Raw genomic sequence first — 15,685 nt, forward strand, 5'->3', positions numbered from 1 at the left:
CCTGTTCAATATATAGTAACCCAAGCCACAGCTCTCCATTCCTGATCCTTGTTCTATATATACTGTAGTAACCCAAGCCACAGCCCTCCATTCCTGGTCCCTGTTCTATATAGTAGCCCAAGCCACAGCCCTCCGTTCCTGGTCCCTGTTCTATATTATTTGCCTCAATCTATAAATAATATATGACAAATATAGGACTCTCCTAGCTTCTAAACAAAAAGATAATTTTACAGATATCTGCATAAAACGTTCTTTTTAATTTAAACCATACTCAAAAACATAAATACTACATTTAATACAATCAAACAATTAACATATATCCATCAATTAAACTAATGGATGACAAGACTGTATTCTTTCCGTCACCACATCTTGCCTTTCCTGAGACCTGTTTCTGTAGTCTGTTCCTCTTGTTCTGTTCCCTTTGTCCTCTCTTATGTTTGTGTCTGACATCTTAGTCAATGTTATACCTAGAGGGCGCCAGTGAGTTCTGGGACCTCGTGCCTCATGCACAGAGGTTCACTTTGCACTCCTCTTCCATAGGAGCTACTGGGCGTCTCCCAAGGCTCTTTGGGTCCAGATGTATTCAGGAAATGGTCTGCGATTCCCAAATAGCACATTTTTGTGATTCGTTATTTGGAAATCGCAAACACCCATGTACAAATGTGTCTCTCACACATTGTGGGAGTCACAGTTGGCCACAAATAGACTTACTTCATGAATATTAATCAGATAGGTCTCGCTTTGTGACCCATTGGGACTCACAGGAATAGTAGCCTACTGTGGTGATTGTGATTTCTTTTAAAAAAAACAATGTTATTTTTAAAATGCTGCCCGTTTTCCTTAAAGGAAAGTGGGATGTGTTTCAAAAACAAAAATGAAAAGTTTTCTTCACATTTTTAAGAGTAGTAGGCAGTGGTCGCTTGGACCGCTGCCTACTCTTAAAAAATGTTTTTACAAACATTCACAAAGTGGAACGGCTCACTTGGGGACCCCTTTCCATTTGTGAGTGGGTCACCACCAACTTGAAGTTGGTGGTAAAATCTGAATGTTTTGCGACTGCATTTCGGTTGTAAAATATTCACAGATATGACCGTGATTCGGTATTAGGAAGGGATGCTCTACACACGCCCCTTCCAAACACCACATCCTCCCTGTTAGTTATTCAAGTGCCAGCCTCAGGAGGGGCTCTCACATCAAGGACATGCCCACCTTCTCCCATGGTAGGCTGCACTAGATGGAAGCAAAGATCTTCAGACAAATACTTCTAAAATGCATAGTTACCTTTCAAGTAGATTGTAGTTCATTCCATGGCTGGGATCCTGTAACAAGGTGACCAAAATGTTGCATCAATTTGAGGAGTTGTAGGTTTTTTGAACAAGCAAACAACTTACAAATAACAAACTGGTATTGGTGTTCTTAACTTCTGCAGGCTCTAACAGCCACCACCATATTAGGTCAAATCTGTGCCCATCTGTACCTCGCTGGTTGCCACTGCCTCTTAGTTCCACATGAATGTGCTGCATCACAATTACTATGTTGATTAGTCTTGGACATTACTCTTCTGTGCAGGCCCCAGTTCTGTGTGTCTGACCCCCTTTTTTCAGTGTACGAAGTCTCTTTTGCTAATATGATATTTCATGTGACATTTATAGTGATCCTTTACTAAACATCTTTGGCAAACTCTAATCAATTTTACTGAGATAACCAGTTGGAGTCATTACAATTCCATTCATATCAATCCCTAAAAAGGTAGAGCCTTCTTCTCTTCTTCCATTTCACATTGTGTTTCTTTTATTTCGCTCTCCTACACTTCTTATATATTTAGTATTTTGCATTCCACACTCCTGGTGTAATAGTCTACCAAATCTTTATATTTCATTTCTCACATCTCTGGATCTTTCTTTTCTGCTACAGTTAACATTATTTTTTTGCTATTAATTTAATCCTGTTTTATGACCACCTTCTCATTCAAGGGCCTACCCTTCAAGATCCTTCTTTCACATATAAAGTGTTAACTGTGTTTTCTCAAATTTCCTGGTTATCTTTCCAGTGTATCTCACTTGGTTCACGCCTTTCTGTCTTACAGATATACAAAGAGCCACTGGAATTTACAGATGACCAAATTATGTGGCATTGTTAATTACAATATGCAGCAAGAAAAGGGAAATTATGCGGTGCAATGCAGTACAAGTTCTAGTACTTCATTCTTTTGTCATTTTGATGCATCTTAACTCTATCTTGGCAAAGGGTTCGCCTCATTAGTATGGGCTGAACAACTAAATACACAGACCAGCAACTAAAATGTAATGTTAGCAAAGGACCTTGAACCATACGACAGTATGTGAGCTCCTGGGCTTGTCCGGCCACCGTGTGTGCAGTATATATGAGAGCATGCATGTGGAATTCACAGAACTGCAGCAGGTGCCTTGTTAACTGAGCACCCGTGTTTTAAGGTCTCACATTGGGTGATGCAAGTGCTGAGGTGATGATGGATTATTTTAGGACCGGGGTAAATCTGCCATCTGACCTTGAGTGCCTAGGCGTGTGGGTTTTGCATCAGTTCTTGAAAAGAGTGGATACCACTCATGGACTAGACCCGATATCATCCCTGAAGGGACGGACCCTGTTAGGCTGGTGTCTTGTTGGTGGTGAGCAGATTCACCAGTTGTGGGACTGTGCGTGGCCCACTTCGTTGATCGTGCTGCATTTCTCTTGTGCGACACGCCAATTGGATGGTCATGGTGTGCGGTGTCCGATTCACAGGTTGCGACCCTTGGAGGTGGGGGAGTACCCATTGCAGTGCTGCATTCTACCTCGTGAAGCACTGCTGAACTTGCACCTGTGTGTGTGGCCGGACTTGTCTGGTGCCACTCATGTCATTGCACACCAGACATTGTACCTCATTCCAGGAAGGTTCAGAATTGGTAACTCGTCGTTTGTGTGACCAGAATTGTCTGGTGCGGCCCAATTCACAGCGCAGTAGATGTTGTGCCTCTTTTCCAAGGAGGTGCTCAATTTGCTGCTCTGCACTGTGTTTGATCAGAACTGTTCGGTGCAACTCCTATCACCACACGCCCTATTTTGTGCCTCATTTCCAGGGAGGCACTGGGGAGTGAATTTGTGTTCCAGAGTGTCCAGATTGCCTAGGTGCGACTTTCTTCAACATGTGTCCTATGGGGTGCCGTCCCCTTCCGAGAGGCTCCTCTGCTGCATCCCTCACTCATTGATTGCTCCTTTTGATGCCCTCAGTGCCACAGACCAGCTGCCATCTCCTCACCCAGTCCCAACAACTCCTTGTTCTTAGGAACGGACCTGGGTGGTGATAGCAAGTGAGGTGGCTACAGAACACTCCTGAGAACGATGGGAAGCAGGTCCTAGGGCGTGGTGACACCCACCTTTGTGCCTGATGGCACAGTGGGGTAACTTTTGATTGAACTTCCAGAGGCGTGGCCAAACCTCCATTTGCCAACTGTCACTTGAAATCACTTGTTATGGATTCTCCCACCTTTTTTTCCCTAGGACCCTGAACAAGTGTGACTCCAGCTAGGATTGTCCTAGTGTCCATGGGCACGGGGGGGAAGGTTTCCTTCAATTCTAGTCTATGGGTGGTGGGGTAGTAGGAGTTGGCAGAAGGGTGGAGGAGGGTTTTTGGACCACAGAGTCTGCAAGTACAAAATCTACTGATCTGCCGGATACCAGTGCATCGCATTAGGGTGCTATGTGCGTGTGTGTGTGTGGGTGTGTGCCATACAAGCCTGCCTGAGATCCATAACACCGGGTATCGGTGTAGAGTGAGTGCATGGGAGTGACCGCCTGTGATTGTAAACACTGCACTGCGGTGCTGCCCTACACGCTGATTCTTGCCATAAGTGCATTAGGTTTGACAGTGGCTTTACCGATGTGGCTTCCGGCCCATTGGTATATTTAAAAGTGTTGTAATTGCCTAGGTGTACACATTACCTCTATCACTGTGAACCGGGGTGCACCCTACAACTCTGTGGGATTGAATTAGAACAATTGCTCTGGTGGGTCTTGTGCTGACAGCATTTTGCTCCACTTGAGGATGCTGCGGGTAAAGTAGGATCTTTCCCAATGTATAAATATTACTGATGTCATTTTAACTCGGTTGGGCCTAGTATTGATAGTGATATTTTCAAATGTGATTTATGCCAAGAGATACATGATTGTGTTGACTAATGTGTGTTGAATACAAACCTTAGTGTGTTGATTAATTTGTTTTGCATTCAAACGTTATTTACATACTCCTTGTGTGAAGTCTCTCTTGTGATGCTCAGTGCGTTTGTTGTGTGAAAGTGCCATGCCAATGGTTTACACATTCACCCTGTGATAAGCTTGACTTCTCAGCGCCAAACTACATAAGAGCGTGGGTTTTACAGTGAGTGTGATCACCCACCCCTGACGGGAGTTGTAGGTCCGGCTTGACTAGGGCCTCCAACAGCTGTGCTGAGACGTGGCTGTAAAAATGCTAAAGGTACTTCTCTGGGAGGTGCAGGATGAGGATTCCCTGTAACATTCTTAACACAGAGACTAGGAAGTGTGCTCCCTCCTGTATAGGTAAGTGTCAACCACATCCACACAGAGAAGTGACACCCACGCGAGGGTTCGTGGTGCAATGGTGACGTTATCTGTGAGTCATTACAACACACCACCCCATTAGTGTACTCACCATTCCTACTCTTCCGATAGCAGCAAATGTCCTTATGTCAGAGGGCCTCAAGGTGTGAACTGTTCAGATGAAAAAAGCAATTTCATTTGAATTCACAAGAAGAAAGAGATGCTTGTAGGATGCAGGCAGCAGACAAGTAAAGCCATCCAGACACCTTCACAGCCAGCTTGTGCTTAGCTGACTTTCATGACAGCAAACACTTGAGATACATCTATTCAGAAGAGTGGAAAATAGAATTAATTGTGGGAAATCCTGCCTCTTAGCTATTTTCTGACTGCACAAGAAATAAGATATCAGGAAAGATCTGGAAAATCCATTGAAACACTCTGGGCCTGATTTAAGGAAAGTGGCACTGCACCCGGTGCAGCGTCACTTTCCTTGCACCCCTTAGCGCCCCCCTAACGCCCCCGTGTGTGCGTCGTATTTAGGATACAGGGCACCGTGGCGGTAGTTAGGAAACTAGCATGAAAAGTTTTGAAGTTAGTTCGGAGCTTTGCAGGATTAGCGTCAAAGAAATTGCTGCTAATCCTGCAAAGGATATTGAGGCCTATTGTAAACAATGGTGTGCCTCCTTTTAACGCCTGCTCTGAGCGGGTATTAGAGTGCCAAAACAAATGATGCAAAGAAATCACTTAGACTTCTTTGTGCCATTTTTCTGCCCCCTCCCCCCCCCTGACGGGGGAACGCCCCGTTTGCATACATTATGCCTGGCGCAGGCATGATGTAGCGCAAAAGGTTACAAAGTGGTGCAATGCATGCATTGTGCCACTTTGTAAATTTGGCACAGCATTTGGCCTCATTGCGCCACAATAACGTTAAAAAACATTACGCTAATGTGGCCCAAGGAGGCGCTAGGGACTCTTAAATCTGCCCCTATGTTGGACTGGGATACGGTAAATATTGGCAGCAGACCAAAGCAGTGTACGTTTTGGTGAGACTTTTCTTGTGAAATATTGTTGTGAACACCCTTCAATTCCATTAGACTAAGATATATATACTAAAGACCATTTAAAAAAGAGTTACTTGGTTGACTTTTCTATATAGTAATTCCCTATGCTATCAAGCATGTCTGCTGGACAGATATACACTTATTTATTTATCTGCTGGACAGATATACACTTATTTATTTATCTGCTGGAGAGATATACACTTATTTATTTATTTAAGCCCTCTCCCACTTATAGCACCTTCTGAACCGTGTAGCGGTGAGGGTGATGCAGTGTGGGGTGTGCTGGGGCCATGGACGTAATTTAGGGGTCGAAAGGGGTCGCAGCTGCACCTTGCGACCCATGGCTTGCCCCTTGAAACCCCTGGCCTCAGAGGTTGCAAAATCAGTGGGAGCGCTGTTTGGACTCTATTATTTTTGTTTTCTCATTTTTTTACATCACACTGATAGTAAACAATGTTTCATTATTCTGTATAAGTGTAATAAAAATGGCAGCTGAGGGAAATGAAAAAAATATTTTGAATGTATGCTGTGTGCGTGCTTGTGGGTGAGTGTGTGTTTATGCAAAAGAATGAGTGTCTGTGAGTGTGAATGTGCGTGCATGCGTAAGTATGTGTGTGTGAGTAAAATTTATGGTGAAAGGGAGTGTGATGTCACTTCTGCTACCTCTGGTATTTTTGTGAATTGCAGTCCAGGGCTGGGGCGCTTGCATTTCTGAGTGCTTCAGCTAGTTAACAGCGTATTCCCTAGGACTGAATTACTCACAGAGAGTGTTTTTATTGAGAAGCTCTTGAAGCAATGTACATGTTGGTATTCACATTGAACTTTAGGACTCAAGGAGCCAGATGTACTAACAATAGGAATACTGATTTCCTAATTGCGATCCTCTCCGAATCATAATGAGGAAATCAGTATTCCTAATGCATGAAACTCTTTTGAGGTAACTAATTAATATTAATGAGGTAGGTCACAATTTGCTACCCTCGATCACATCTGCGATTGCTTTTTAATAAAGCAAACGGAATGCATTTAAAAAGAAAAAATGAAACTTTGCAGTTTCATTTTTTAAGAGTAGGCTATTGCCTACTCTTAAAAAATATTATTATTTACATTCTCAAAGGGGAAGGGGTCACTTGGGGCCAGGAGACCCCCTCCCTTTTATGAATGGATTACCACCAGTTTTAAACTGGTGGTAAAGTATTACTGTTTTGCAACCAGAATTCGGTCGCAAAACAGTAATACATACCAAGCCGATTCGGTATTTGGGAGGGACGCCCCAAACATGCCGCTTCCAAACACTGAACCGCACATGAAAATGATTCGGGTAACAAGTTACTGAATTGCATTTTGCCTTTTATACTTCAGAAAAAGCATTTTTCCAGTCTCAAGCAGCCCAATTCTGTGAATCAGGCCGTTTGCGACTGGAAAATGCTTCGTACATCTAATCGAGGGTCTCTTAGTAGGCAATGGATTTCAAAATCCATTTGGTAGAATTTGTGTAAATGCTCTGTGGACTAGAACTGATAACTGAACGGTGAGGATTTCTTTCATTAGTGAACAGTAACAGCAGAGGGTTATCAGGTTGAGACTGATGTGTGCTTACGGTCTACCTAAAGTAAAGTTAATAGATTTTACTGTGAAGTTTATGCTTCCATGTGACAAGCTGAAATTACCCATTTCTTTTGATTACAAGGTTGTTGTCATTGAGGTTTACATTTTTTTAAAAGTTTGAATTTATAAATTATTCAAAACCTGATTTTTCTGCCATCCTAAGCGAAGAACCTTTTGCTGAATACGATGAAAGTGATCACAGCCATTGCAGAATGCTTCACAATTGTCAGGATAAAAGTGCTTGCGACAGCTGGAAAGTAAGGGGCAGTAGTGCAGCGCCACTTTCCTTGCGCCCCTTAGTGCCCCCCCTACTGCCACCTTGTGTGCACCATATTTAAAATACAGCGCACCATGGCGCAGGGTATGGGGAAAGAGCATCATTTTTTAATGCTATTATTGTACTCTGCAGGAGTAGTGGCAAATTGTTGGCTACACACCTGCAGAGTACATAGGGGCCCATTATAGATAATGGCATGCCCCCTTTTAATGCCCGCTCTGAGCAGGCGTTTAAAGTGCTGAAACAAATGGTGCAAGGAAATCTCTTGGACTTCCTTGCGCCATTTTCTGCCCCCTTGCATACATTATGCCTGGCGCAGGCATAATGTTGCACAAGGGTCTACAAAGTGGCACAGTTCATGCATTGCGCCACTTTGTAGATATGATGTGGGGAAAATGGCACTTTAGGGCCACCTTAACATCAATAAAATGACGCTATGGCAGCACTAAGGTGGCGCTAAGTAGGCGCTAGGGGCTCTTAAATCTGCCCCTAAGTATCTCAACGTCAATGAATTTCTCTCTTTTTATGTCCCCTGTGTGAACCTTTATGGTTGTGGCTGAATCTTTGAGCTATGGGTGTGTGCAAGGTTATGGCAGGAATGTGTTGAATATATGATTTAACATTTTTCCTTTCCATGTACAAGTGGGAAGTCACACTCAATCCAAAGACACGTCCACTAATCACCGCTAGCAATAACTCATGCTTGTCGTTTTTAACTTCTTTTACTTCTAAACTTCTTTCAAATTTTAACTTAACTTAATTTTTTTGTTTTACCTTTTTCCACTTTTTTCGCATCTTTCTTGGTTGCTGACACGTAGGAGTCTATTTAGACACAAGTCAGAGAGAGAGGCAGAATGCACAACACACATATTCAAGAATCAATAATAAGTCTGGGATGTCAGCATAAAATCAATATTCATGCATAAGTACACAATATATTTAGAACAGGCACCAAAATTTACAGAGTACAGGCAAACTGTCACACTTCTTGAGGTGAGCTGTGCGGGAGCTGTTAAGAACCGCCAGAAGCTCCAGTTGCTCCCGCAGAGCTGTACACTCACCTGATTCTGCGGTAGGATGAGGAGGCACCTGGGGGCTGCATGGAAACAGGAAACGTTTCTGAGACTGGAAGAGAAAGCAGAGGGATGTCCTTGAGAATGCTGTCTCTCTCTCTTTGTCCATTAGAGGTTTATCGCCCTTTGTCCTCAATGTTGCAGTAGCATAAATGAATAAAATAAATAAAACATACCAGGTAGATGAGAGATACAATGTATAAGAGTGTTTAAAAATAAAGGGCCTGATTTAGATGTTGGCAGTAACAGTCCCGCTGTCTCTTTTTCACCGATTTTCCCGTCCGCTGGACTGGTGGTCCGCTCGCCCTATTTAGATGTAAGTGGGACTGCAGCCGACAGACCTCCGCAGTCCCACCGACTCCACTAGGAATCGAAACCCACGTCAATGGCGGGATAGGAAACAGTGGATTGGAGCGGGACTGTTACTGATGTGCTGATTTGGAAGTGCCTTTCGGCCAGGCTGACTGTGGCAGGAACACCTCCAAGTCAAGGTTGGCAGATTGGGGGAAAAAGAGGGTGAAAACCCACTTTCGTCCCCTTTTTCTTTATTTTTTACCCAACAGGTTCAGGACTGGAGGACCCCTGGCAATGCTGCTGAAACTTCACCCCAAAGGACACCGACCCTGTTGTCGCCAGACACGAAGGTGACCAAAACATGGGACTTGTATGCTAAGGGGTGCCACTGTACTGTCAACCCCGACACGACCATCAACATACATGTAAGTATGTTTTTTGTTTTCCTTTGGGGTTGGAATATGTGTAGACATAGGTAGTCGCATACATTGTATGTAACACACCTATATCTACAAATATATCCAAGGAGACCCACTCCCTCCGTCGCCAACTGGCCACCGTAACACAGCCAGTACAGCGGAAACATCTAAATCAGTTTGGTGGGAGACCGCCAGCCTGACGGCGACAAAGTACAATCGGCCAGCAATGAGAAACCGCCGCCGCTGCAGCTTGTTTCCCAACCTCTGTCATCTAAATACGGCAGGTGGTATTCCATCAACTCGGCAGAGTACATGGGACCACGACTGGACAGCAGTTGGACAGCCAAGATCTAAATCAGGTCGCAAGGCGGTCCCATGTACTCCATCGGATTAACGTAGTACCGCCCACCTGTCAGCGGTTGGGAAACAAGCCGCTGCGGTTTCTCATTGCTGGCCTAGATGCCTTAGGGCCTGATTTAGATCTTGGCGGTCCACCGTCCCCCAGTCCCGCCATTGCGGCAGTCTCATGTACTCCATCGAATTGATAGTGTACCGCCCACCATATTTAGATGTCAGCGGTTGGGAAACAAACCGCCATGGTGGCGGTTTCTCATTGCTGGCTGATTGTCCTCCATCGCAGTCAGGCTGGGCATATTCCACCAACCTGTTTTAGATGATCCCGCTGCTAATTACTGGGTAGTAGGTGAGTAAAATACCCACCAATACCACATATTATACCTCAATCTGACTTACAATATGTGGTAATTATCACTCGCTGTAAATACCCCACCCTGGAATATCGATATTTAGGAGGTGCATTCATTAGCACCGATTTAAACCGCAACTCAGGATAAGGGTGTTAATATCTTAAGTCATCGAAGCTTGACTTCAAATTAGCAAGATCTTTTCATTGGATGTTCTTAAGTGTGAAACACTGAGCCAAATTAGATAGAAAGAAAAAGGTCTACTGTAGTTACTGCTGATATGACACCATCATTAAATTGAGTAGGTATTGAGTATGTCTAGTAGTCTTCTACATTTGTAATTTCTTCCAAAGTTGTCTTGGCTAATGCTTTTGGAAAAAGCCACACAGACGTCCGTGATATTGGACAGTAAATGATAAAGACTCCGAGCCTCCTCAGGATTGTCAGTGCCTCCACAATAGCCTCTTTCTTGGGGTTCTTCCTCACAGAAGTACCTCTTTTGCGCCCTTCACCCAACTCTCTTTTCTGATGCAGAACTCTTGTTTGCACGACCATGAAGGATGCCTCTCCCTTTGCACAACTTGTACCTCAAGCCAAGTAGGGAGGCAAAATCAATCTCCAATTGAACTATGCAATTTGGTGGTACTATGGCAGTGCTTTTATAATACCGGTACTGAGTCAAACCAAAGCAACCCTTAAATTATTATTAAAGCTTCCTTAAGCAGTGTGGGCCTGCTGAAGATGTAGGGGTGGTTTAGAGTACAGCAAAGGAGGGAATAACTACTGGCAGCTACCTAAAGACTATAAGGATTGTGGTTCATTTTGACATATAATGAGGAATCCCTCAAGGATTCAATCCTAACAGCCCCTTAAACTGACCAAAGCTCGATTTTGCCAGATTGTGGCAATATGGGTTATTCCTAACAGATTTGAGATAAACCAAATCACACATCTTCCAAGCCCCAATATTTCTGAGGTGTCAATTGGCTTCTAGGATCTCTCTCTTTCTCTCTTTGTCCTTTGTTGCATCTACCTTTCAACTTGAAAGGTAGGGTCACTAATGACTCAGTTGAAGGGGGGCACATGCTGGCGTCTGCATTCTGCTATTTTCTCTCCATTAGCAGTAGCTCCAAAACATATGCTCCTTAACAGGGCTGAGTCTTCATGGTCTTGGGCATGGTGTGATACTCCATCTGGACGATGCTTAATTTGAGCCAGTGTTTGTTGGTGGGGCATCTGCATTAATTTTGGGTACCAGGGCTAAAATCTCCACATCAGACATTTCCTGGGAGCAATAGAGAAATAACAAACAAAACAAAAAGATGGAGGAAATGAAATACAGAAAATACGTCATCAAGGGAGAAAGCAGAAACTTGTAAGAGTGAGATAACGGGGCAGGGAGTGCTGAGCAGTGAATTAAAGAAGCCTAAGGTGGATTCAGGACTGCGCACCCTTGCTATTTGTGCTCTGACATTTTACAGCTCCGGCCTTTTGGCCACCGGCACTTATAATTTTACAAATAAAGCACTGACCTGAGCTCTCACAAAAAGGAAAACATATTAAAGTGTCCATATCCTATTAGCTATAACTATGTAAGGAAGTGTAGTAGATTGAATCTGTAGCAAACAAGGGCCAGATTGTCTTTGCATTTTCCCAGTGTGGGTCTCAACAGATCGGCAAAAATAAGAATTGCATATAGCCACGATCTTGGGCACTCCCTGAGCTTGTCCTATGGTGTCTCAGTCACAGAGGCCACTTCTGCTAGGCCTGTGCCTTGTTTCACCAACGCTTTAAAGGACGTAAGTGATGGCTGTGCAGATGCCACCAGACACCTTTCCCTCCTGTCATGTGCCTGTGGCATGATGCTAATTTCTCAAAATATTTCTTGGTGATGAGTCCCACAAGAGGGTGTAGGGTTATGAGTAATATGTGACATAATGATCATAGAACAGGCTATTTTCTGTGTCATAAGGGCATCATTTACAAACCAAAGAAAACTTGTTTCTCTAAAACACATCCACATGCAAACAAGTGAAGTACATTCTGCCCAACCGTAGAGATATACCAAGCAAAGAGCCAAATGACCATCATTCAGGTCAATATGAAACTGAAGATATTGTGAGAGGGACTTCACCACATCAAAGGGGCATAGTGGCCCCTACATTAGACACTCCTCTCTCAGTGCTCAGTTTGACCTGGTGGAGACCAGAACTTATCTTTCATCATCAGGCCTTGACTGAGAAACAGAAAGGCAGGTAAGGATCAAAGCTGGAAGAGAAAGGGAGGAAGCATACACGAGAAGCTGCAAGAGTGAGGTAAAGAGACAGAAAGTGTATGGTGTTGGAAGAAAGAGGTATGAGGTGGAATCAAGACTCGAGAGCCTTGGCATTCTGCTAACCTGGCATTCAGCAGTGCCAACAGCAGACTCCTGAGGGAGACAATCTAAGACCAGGGTCATTGCCAGACAGGTTCTTGTGCCCTACCATCTGGTGTTACTCTACTCCATTACCCTCACGGTCTCTTTAGTTAGCTTTCATCTTTTTTTACCTACTAGATATCACATAATGTTCTCACCTTTTCATTATGCATTTTTTGTAACCATGCAATCTAGTAAGTCTTCCCCTGTGGTATTTATAACATAATTACACATTTCACCTTACCAATATTGTGCTGGGCTCGTCCGAGTAGATATTGTTCAAAGGAACAGCATCTCCTGTAACCAGAGTAATTCAGATTAATTAAATAATTATAGCTTAGCTGCATATTCATTCCACACTCTCAAAAAGCAGAATATTGTCAGATTCACATTGGGTTTGGGGATTGCACATGAGAGTTGCAGACTCTAACAAATACATATTCCTACACACATAAAGCAAAATATGGAATATTAATGATATTGCTAAAAATAACGTAGATTCTGACTATCAAGTGTGTGTCCTGAGAAGAAATGATTGCATGCAAGCATTGGCTATGCCAATCCTTCTTCTGTGTGTACGTTCAAAACATGGTGAAAAGGATGGATATTATGCAGTAGGCAGAGTATTTGGACAGTGTAGGAAAGAGGTCAACGTCTCCAGTAAGCAATAGCTTTATTGAAGGCAATCTGTGTACCTGGAGCTCCTTCGCCTGCCCCCATGTACCTGCCTCTTCGCTCCCCTCTAGATCCCCTACCACAATCTAGAACAGCCACGCATAAGGCAACCGGGACACAGGGATGGTGCCTCACTGGAGTCAATTGTATAACTGGGATAGGTATGCCAATACATTACAACATACCTCCTCTCTGTACAACAGCAATTGAAATACAAAGAAAATACAAAGAAAATAATCTGTAAATGGTTTTACAACATAAAATACACATGCTACATAAACACATGCTAAACTTCTCTACCATAAATATTGCAAATCTTTGACTCACTACAAAATCACAAAACCTAGTAGGAATGCAATGTACGCTGCGTCCATCTACACGCTCACCGATCTCTCTTCACACCAGTCTTGTTCCACCACTAGAAGCTGACAGTTGCATCCTCACTGAAACAGTCTCTGATGCCAACTATGCACACTCTTCATCCTCAATGGATCAGAGAATTTGTTGATTCCATCATTCCTTCTTCCCAATTGAGTTTCATATAGTCCACTGCCACAATCCTACCATTACACAACAGATTCCTCTTTTCCATTTCCCTACTTCTTTCTTCCATCCACTGAGGAGAAAGTCTTGTCTTCGGATGTACAATCTTCACCAAATCCTGACACACCGCATCAGACTGCACGGCCTACTTCCGTTCCTCACATGTAACGGCATCACCTCCCTCTTCCAATGCATCTTCAACATTCGCCACCAACACTCCATTTCCTCATTGTCCACTATCCAACACCACCATTCTGCACCTGTAAAGGTAATCTAGACAAACAGTCTGCTTGCATGTTTCTACATCCTGCCACACACTCTATTTTGTATCAAAACGCTTGAAAATGCAAGGTAAACCTGGCCAAAATTGCTGAAACCTCATTTGCACCCCCTGTTAATAATACCTTGAGTAAGGGGTTGTGGTTTGTCCGTAAAATAAAACATGCACTCTGTAAATAAGTGCAAAAATATTCAGCTCCCCATGTGGCAGCCAAAGCCTCTTGCTCAATAACCGCACAGATGCACTCAGTAGTATTTAGTGATTTCGAAGCTTATGCTACCAGTTTTTCCACACCAACCATCTTTGACCTCCTCCTGGACCAGAATGGGAATTTTTCCTATATTAAATCTTACAGGCACAACATTCTCTTACAGCTTTGTTTCATGAGCATAACCCCTCATTAACCAATCTGTTCATTAAAAAATCATCAAACTTGTTCAGGAAAACCTCAAAATCACCAGCCTTTTGTATAGCTAAAACAGACTCCTCCAACTTTGGTTCAAGCACTATGTGCAAATCACATTGCTGTACCCAACCCAAAATGGGGGACCCATTTGTGACACATATGTTTTCCCACATGCCTCTCGTTTCTTAAATGTGAACGTGCAGTGTACAGAACCCAAGATCCCTCCACAAATCTTAGGTTGAATATCACTTGGTTGGAAGGAAATGCAAGCCCACACTTTATCAAACAACTTTGGCACAATAGTGAACATTTAGTCCAAACGTTCAACCAGATGTTCACCGGTACGAGAGCGGGCGTATGCATCATTTGAAGCCTTCCATTCCAGTTGCTCACTAGCAATCAATGGCTCAGTTACTCAGTATGCAATCGTCCTGTTACGATTCACCAAAGCATAACTTGTAAAGGTGATCTAGATCTCATTCATGTATCGGGTTCAGCTCCACACAGCTGCCTATCCGGCGGCAGGCGCTCATCCCCAAATTGTAGTAAAGAGGTCAAACCATCCCAGTAAACAATAGCCTTATTGAAGACAAGCTGAGTACATAGAGCTCCTTTGCCTGCCCATACGTACCTGCCACTTGCTCTCCTCTAGAACCTCTAGCACAATCTAGAACACTCATTCATGAGGCAATCTGGTGACACAGATTGTACCTCAGTGGAGTCAATTGTATAACTGGAATAGGTATGCCAATAATGACAGATAGCAGTGAATATGTATTTACTAAAAACAGGATACCTACCACTGTTACTGCATATGTTGCACTGTTGTGTGGGTTGGGTGTGTGTGTGTGTGCATGTGTCTGTCTGCAGGATGCAAACAGGGTGCAAGGGTGGAAGCCAGGGGGCATAGATGGGGTGCAGAAGGTGTGGGAGAGCACAAAATGTAGAGATGGAGTTTATGATACCAGCTTCCTTGCACCAAACATTTACAGCACGAGAAGCAGCAGTACAAGGTTCACACATACCACATGCAAGAACAGGTATCACCTGGGCATCAGGACTGCACAAACTGAACTTTTGACGTACTCCTAATCTGACTGCAAAGCAACTGCTGCCAAATATGTAAAGATCATAGTTAAAATCTTGACGATGCAACCCTAACCAGACAAGGGAATGAAAAATAAATTTCAAATCTTACAGATGGCCAGTAGCTATGCCACTGGTTTTTGTAGTGTACATTGCAATGAAGACACAGAACTGATAATAACGTAAAATATGTATTCCTGAAGCATAATGCATGTGGGTGTACTTCATGGAAGAAGCTTCCTACGTGTATAATCTTCCTATTTTC

At 43.5% G+C, this 15,685-nt stretch overlaps 1 long non-coding RNA gene across 1 annotated transcript; it reads right to left on the reverse strand.

The window, feature by feature from the left end:
• Positions 1-1,284: 1,284 nt before the first annotated feature.
• Positions 1,285-8,650, reverse strand: LOC138297442 (uncharacterized). The gene is made up of 3 exons (XR_011204106.1): positions 8,586-8,650; positions 4,691-4,749; positions 1,285-1,322 (listed from the first exon to the last, which is right to left on the reverse strand). It is a non-coding gene; the product is annotated as an uncharacterized lncRNA (long non-coding RNA).
• Positions 8,651-15,685: the final 7,035 nt, after the last annotated feature.

Source organism: Pleurodeles waltl, chromosome 5, assembly GCF_031143425.1.
Source record: "Pleurodeles waltl isolate 20211129_DDA chromosome 5, aPleWal1.hap1.20221129, whole genome shotgun sequence".
Lineage (NCBI taxonomy): Eukaryota > Metazoa > Chordata > Amphibia > Caudata > Salamandridae > Pleurodeles > Pleurodeles waltl.